The sequence below is a fragment of the Hipposideros armiger genome, unplaced genomic scaffold, assembly GCF_001890085.2.
Source record: "Hipposideros armiger isolate ML-2016 unplaced genomic scaffold, ASM189008v1 scaffold_48, whole genome shotgun sequence".
Lineage (NCBI taxonomy): Eukaryota > Metazoa > Chordata > Mammalia > Chiroptera > Hipposideridae > Hipposideros > Hipposideros armiger.
This window is the reverse complement of record NW_017731398.1, coordinates 214581-221344: the sequence shown is the minus strand read 5'-3', so window position 1 is coordinate 221344 and position 6764 is coordinate 214581. Positions and strand designations below refer to the sequence as shown.

The window sequence follows — 6764 nt, the reverse complement described above, 5'->3', positions numbered from 1 at the left end:
ATCTTGACAGCTGTGGCCTTGGAATTTAGACTCCAAATCCACCCTTCCCCTTTACATGCTTCTTGGTGGGGGGACCCAGCAAATGGGAAGCAGGTAAGCTTGAGGCCCTCCTGTGCCTGTTCCATGCCTTCCCTCCACCTCTTGCTTCTCTCTCAGCCATAGAGCTGGCTCCTGGGTACAGCATGAGGGGCCAGGCCTCCCATGGACATTCATAGGCCCCGGATGTGTCCAGGCAGTGGGAGGCCTCAGAACCCTATAATCAGAGCTACAGAACCTCCCCAGTGAGGGGTGCAGTCTGTATGTCTCCCCAAGTCCTATCCCCACCTCCTCCACACCCACTCACCTTTTATACTTCATTTTCATTTACACAACCATCACTTATCTATAGGGTGACCGTACAATTTATCAACCAAATGATATTTTTGGGACTGAAGGCTTGGGAGAGTTGCGTTAGCAGTAATTAGACAGGACTCAGGCATCAATCCTGACTGTCCCAGCAAACGAGGGCTTATGGCCGTTCTGGACAAACAAGGTAAAGACCCTGGGTCTCTGGCCCGAAGGGGCTCCCAGACTTGTCGAGAGCAGAGAGGTACACCCAGCACCCTGGGCCTCAGTGGGGTCAAGCGCTCTGGGCAGAAGAGGTGTGTGACAGCTTCCTGGAAAGTAGTGGGGAGGCGGGGAGGGGAGAGGGGGTGGCCCAGGGGCCCAGTGAGAAAGCATGCTGGAAGCTGGGAGGTGGGCTGAGTGGCTCAGTGTGGTCCCAGAGGAGGGTCTGTGAAAGGGATAGGACGGAGGATGTGTGTGTGGGGGGGAGTGAGACAGCCTCAGCCATTAGGGAGTGCCTTGAGTTTCTCCTGCCATGTCCCCTGTGAGCACTGGGGAGTTGTCACTCATCTGAGCAGGAAGTGACAGAGAGGAGAAGAATGTAGGAGAGAACGTGGCCTCAGAATTCCTTGGCAAGAGCAGGAGGCAGTGGCCACAAATCAATCTAAACACGCATTGTCTCCTTTAACTATCACCACCAGCCGATGAGGAAAGTGCTGTTAGGACCCCCCATTTTGGAGACCAGGGAACTAAGGCCAGAGAGGGGACATGTCTTGCAAAGGTCACTCAGCTAGGAAACCAGAGAGCCAGGGTTAAGAGTCCTGGGGATCTGAGACACAGTCCCGGGCCAAGCTCTTCAGGCCCACTTGGTCGCGGTGGCTGTGGTTGGTAGTTAGAGGACACGTGGCCTCCTGGTACCTTCCAGGTTCCCAAGCCCTTGTGGTACCTTCCAGGTTCTTGGCTCCTAGCTGCCAGCACTTGTGCAGCTTCATTCTTGCCCAGGGAACTAGCGGAGCTCGCTGGGCATCTCAGTTTCCAGAGGAGTTCAGCTCCAGCCAGCTGGGGCTGGGACTCAGGAAGGTCTGAGGACAGCTGCCTGGGCATGGGTCCCTTGGCAGGCAGCAGGCATGGAGCCAGCTGGGGACCTGCCCTGCCAGTTCCCTCTGAGGCCTGGCTTAGGGCACCGCTGCTGAACATGAAGCTTCCTCATGGGTTGGTGCTCTGGGGCCTGCGTGGCCACAGGCAGTGTCCGGGGGAGGTTGGCCCCAGGAGGCGCCATCAGAGCCTGGGCTCCTGGGGAGACTGAGAGAGGAGCAGGACACCTTTCCCAGGCGGTGGCCTGGGGCAGAGGATGCCAGAGTTTCAAACCCTGAGGGAGAGTTTCATGATGCTGAGCCCAGGCAGGTACCTGATTCAGGTCCCTTTACTGAAGGACACCCTTTACTGAAGGACACACTTTCCCACCAGCAGAGGGCAGTGTAGCCTGGACTTTGGAATTCAAGCGCTCTGGGTCCATTGCTAAATGGAGTGAGCCAACACCCTAACCATTCTGAGCCTCAGTATGCTCATCCGTGAAGTGGGGATGTTATTCAGCGCACAGCATCTCCAGGGAGATTGAGGATGGCAGGTGAAGGGCAGGGCACACCCCCTGCCATGAGGTGAGAGGGCAGTAAATGCCGGTATCGAGTCTCCTCGTAAGGGAGTGAGAGCTCCGTCGCTGAAAATATTTAAGCAGAGGCTCCGCATCTCTTTTAGAGATGTGACGGAGGAATATCTCCCTGAATATTAGTTTCAACTCTTATAGCATTTCAGTTGCTTTGGGCTCTCCCCATTTACAAGTCCTTTTTTGCATGCTATGCCAGGCGTGACATTTATTTGGTCCTATGTTATGGTGCAGGAAACGGAGGTTAGAGATTTGCCTAATGCTCTCAGCTGCACGGTGGCACCTGTAGGGATGGAGCCAAGCCCTTCCCCCACAGGCCACCTGCTTCCCTGGGCCTCTACAGCATTGTCAGCCCCTGACGATGTCCCCAGGAGAGCTTGCAGGGATGGAGTGGTTCTGTGGTGGGATCTGAGGTGTGGGTGAGGTGGGCACAGAGCCTTGGGGAATTGAGGGACTGGCCAGTCAGCCTCAAAGGAAACCATTTAGGCTGGGCTGGCCGGCAGAGAACCGGAAGGGGCAGGACCCAGGCCACTGCAGGGCACCACTCTGTCAGGGCAGAAGGGCGAAAGCCGCCATGGCCCATCAGCGCAGGAAACTTTGTCCTCAGATTTCAGAGACGAGGGCGGCTGCGCTGGGGACTCATCCTGGGAGGAAACAGTGAGCTAGAAAGCGGGTGGAGAAGGGGCGAGTGAGAACAGCTGTGTACTGGTGCCCCCTTGTGGCAGCCCTCCGGAATGGCAGTCAGGGCGCCACCCTGCCCCATCCCGGATCCCAGGTTGAGATCAGGTTCAGGGCTGGGCTGTTTGAGCACCCCAGGCTAGGGAAGAAAGGCGCAGGGGAGAGGTGTCTCCCCAACTTCCACTGACCCTCCATAGGTTGCCAACCCAATGCAAAGCTAGCCAGTCTTCAAAGACCAAAAGGGAAACGGTAGCTACTACGATTGAGCAGTTGTGAAAGAGTCAGGTCTGTGCCAGGTTGGAGTCCTTCACTAAAGATGCATCACAAGCCTCCGAGGGGAGCACCCCCTGAGCACTGTCACTCCCCGCCCCCCGACCCCTTACAGATACAGGCTGCAGGTCTGAGAGGTTATGTCCCTGCCAAAGGCCATTCAGTCTGGACCTTCAAACCATTACGATTAAAAGTACTTTAGGTAGCGCCAAACTTTATGGACCATCAACTAATAAACTGGTACATTTTGGCTCTAAATTAGGACTTGTTTGGGAGGCAAAGAGAAAGGGAGCAAGAGAATGAACCGGGGAGGTGCCCTAAGGTGTGTGTGGGGGTGGGGGGACGGGAAGGGACAGTCCCACAGAGGGTCAGAGAGAGGACAGGGCACCTGTGGAGGCAGGGGGGACAGAGGACTGGCAGAAGGGGGACAGGCTGGGAAGGGGAGGACTCCCAGGCCACCGGGAGAACAAAGGTAGCTCTGAGACTGCAAATACCTTCCCAGCAGGGTACCCCCAGTCCTCTTCAGCTCTGCCCCTGCTCCAATGGCCCCTCTATGCCACCAGACAGCTGACAGCCCTCTCCTTGAAAGGCCCCCCACCTTCTGTGAGGCTGCCTTTTCCTGGGGTGCCTCTCACCTCCCTGCCAGCCCCCNGCAGCATCACTGGCCCTCATGTGGGATCCGAATCGGGGCCCCGCTGCTCAGAGCTGGTGTCCCAAGCCAACTCCCAACCAACATGCCACTCGGCCAGCCCTCTAAGGACTTTTGAAGTCAGCATGGCTACAAGGGTCTTTGTTCCTCTCCTTTCTTTATTCTATTATCTCAAAGTCCTTGGGGGGCATCTGGAATGCTCTCTAGTTCCAGAGCCCAGCCCACCCTAAGTTCCTACAGAGGGAGTTGTGGGGACAAGGTATCTAGATCATCAAACTGCCCTATGCCAGGAACAGACCGGCCTCACCGCTCACTGCCCCTTCACCAGGTCCCTGACCCCCGCAGCCAGAAATCAACTGGGGGAAAGAGATAAGTAAACGTAACCTTGTAGGTCTTATATGAGGGCATGATAAGGGTAATCTGAAATTCATTTTGTTTTCAAGAATCCAGGCCAGTCGTTTTGCAGAAACGTCCCTCACTTTGAGTTTGTCTGCTGCCTTGCATGATTAAATTCAGGGTATGCGGTTTTGGCACGAATAGCACATATGAGACTATGTCCTTCTCAGATCATCCCATCAGGGAGCACAGCATATCCAGTTTCCCACAAATGATGACCTTATTTTGTTTTGGTTTTTTTGTTGTTTGTTTTTTTAGCTGAGCCATCCTGCTACCTGTTGGCAGCTCAGCGGCTGCTCAGCTCGGGCTGGACTCGAACTGCTGTTGCTCAGAGCTCACACTCTTGAGCGAGCTCTTAACCAACTGAGCCACTCGGCCAGCCCGATGACCTTATTTTGGATCCCACAAGTTGTCAGAGGAGAGAGTTTTGCACAGAGGCCTGCGTCTTCTCCCCTCACCTCACAGGTCAGCCACACTGGTCCTAGCGGGGGCCTGGGGCTCGCTCTCCTGAGCCCTGCCTCTGCAGACTTTTCAGAGAGCACCAGAGAAGAATATCATTATTCACATCATGGAGGCAGGCCCCAGTGAGACTTATGACACTTAACAAGGGACTTCCCATTCACTTCTAGATGCAAATAAGAACAACTGCTTCCTCAAAGCACTGACTACCATACTCTGTGTAAAAAGCATGACACGCCTTAGACTCATCCAACCCTCACAACCATTCTGAATGGTGAGTACTACAGTCACCCTGTTGTGTGGATGGGGAAATGGAGGCCCAGAGAGGTTAAGCAACTTGCCCAAGTTCACCCAGCTAGGAAGTGGCAGGGCTGGGACTTGAACCCTGGCCCCTTTAAACCCCTGGGTCCAGGTACTAAGCACCATGCTGTGTGTTTCTCTGTGGAGTTTCACAGCTGATCAGATCAGGGTGGCATGCAGGGCAGGCTGGAGGCCGTCCTTTGCAGATGGAGGAAATAAGGCCCACAAGAGGTTGTGTGTTCTGACCAAATTTGTGGAACTGGGGCCAGCTCCAAAACTTCTGAGTCCTGGCCTAGTGCCCTGGCCACAACCTCAGGTGGCTTGCGGGATGAGGCCAAGAAGGCCAAGAGTGCTGATGGTGACCTGCCAAGAGGGATGGGCAGAGGGAAGGGCAACATAGTGACTATCCCTATATAGCCTTTTCACCATGGCCATTGGGCCTGGAAGCGGGGGGGTGGGGGGGACCCCGCCTCAAAGCAGGATAATCTGAGTCACTTTGGTGCTCAGCCCATAACCGGCTAATGTGACTGCCACGCCCTGCCTCTCTCCCCAGAGAGAGAGCCATCCTGTGCCAGTCATCTTCATTCATCACCCCTACTCACCAGGGCAGCCACAGTTTTGGAGGAAGTAGGTGACTCCTCAGTTAAACCCCTGTCCAGCCCCATCAACCTGAGTAGCTAGTTTCTTGAACCGAAGTCTCAGAGGACAAGCCCAGACCTCCAGCCTTCTGTGGGTCAGCAGAAGTACGGGGCTGAGGTGGGGAGATGGCCTGGAGTCCTCTGGAGGGGGTGGATGAGACAAGAAAAGCCAGAAGACAGAGGGGAAAAGGGCTACTGCTTACCTGCTCTGCAAATCCTAGATCAGCTCACCTCTTCCATGAAGTCCACCCCGATCACCCCTAGTGGCCACCAAACTCTCCTCAACTACCTAGGAAAGTGCTTGATTCTGCTTTAACTACTGGGCAAGTCACATGTGCCTTCTCTTCTATAGTACAACTTGGGGAGGGGGCGCCATTTTTCTCCATGGCTCTACACACCTTACTTATTTATGTGTTTGCTTTTTGTCACTCCCTACCCCCCAACCAAAAGAAAGTTCCATGAGGACAGGAATTTTGCCTCTTTTGCTCACTGGTATATCCCAGCACCTAGAAAGTGCCTGGCACACAGTAGGTGCTCAAAGAACATTATTCACCCCTTCCTTCATCCTCCTGCAACACTCCCTGAGTGCCCACTCCTCGCATTAAAATATTTTTAACTCCTTGAGTTAAAAATAAGACTTCACCCCTATCATAAAGCTCATGGCCCCGTTGGGAATAGATAACTCCAGAGGCCTATGTGCCCCACTAGCTCCATCCTCAAAGTTCCCCAGCTCATGTCTCCCCACCCTCCATACTCCCCTTCCTGTGTGCTTAGATGTCTTTCTCGGGGTCAAAGGGTGCACGTACCTGAAATCAGGCCTTCCCTCCAGCTCTGCTGAGAGGAGCCGCGCGTGGTGTAGTGAGATCCGTCAGCCCAGCGTTTGAACTCCAGCCTGTTCCCCCGCCTCTCTGGGGACTCATTTTCTTAATCTGTAGGATGGGCTCCAATATCCACCTTGCAGGGTTTCTGTTGAGAGTTAGAATATGTCGAGAGTTAAAATATGTTAGAAAAGGGTCTGGTCACAGCAGGCACATAATAAACGGCCCCTCCTGCTGGCACTGCTCCTGTGGCATCTGGAGATGTCTTGAAGCAGGCTGCTTCTTGTGCCAAGGGAGTAGGGACGCCCCAGTGCCCCAGGACGGTGCAGTGGGGCCACGTTCAAGTTCCTAGCACCCTCTTTGGGTGCTCAGCCTCGGGCGTTCTACGGGGTATTCGTGGCTTTTACAAATGTGCAATTTATTTATTTATTATTATTTTTTAAAGATTTTATTGGGGAATTGAGGGAGGGGAACAGCACTGGGGAATCGGGGGAAGGGGAACAGACAAGTTGCTGTCCTTTTGTTCTTCAGTCTAGTTGTGGAGGACGTTGCTTCACCGGCCCATGTTG

The 6764-nt window shown here is 54.3% G+C and overlaps 2 protein-coding genes across 20 annotated transcripts in view; one reads left to right on the top strand and one right to left on the bottom strand.

Moving 5' to 3' along the window:
* TICRR (TOPBP1 interacting checkpoint and replication regulator) overlaps positions 1 to 6764 on the bottom strand; it is a 144885-nt gene that overhangs the window by 63966 nt on the left and 74155 nt on the right. For 14 of the 15 annotated variants that reach the window (XM_019640074.1, XM_019640081.1, XM_019640078.1 and 11 more), the window contains 2 exons: positions 6184 to 6343; positions 5342 to 5518 (listed from right to left, as the gene is read on the bottom strand). The gene's annotated coding sequence lies outside the window, so the exon portion shown is untranslated. The remainder of the gene's footprint in view (positions 1 to 5341; positions 5519 to 6183; positions 6344 to 6764) is intronic. The other variant, XM_019640071.1, reaches the window with a different exon arrangement.
* RHCG (Rh family C glycoprotein) overlaps positions 1 to 6764 on the top strand; it is a 44114-nt gene that overhangs the window by 2130 nt on the left and 35220 nt on the right. The gene's annotated exons all lie outside the window — the stretch shown is intronic.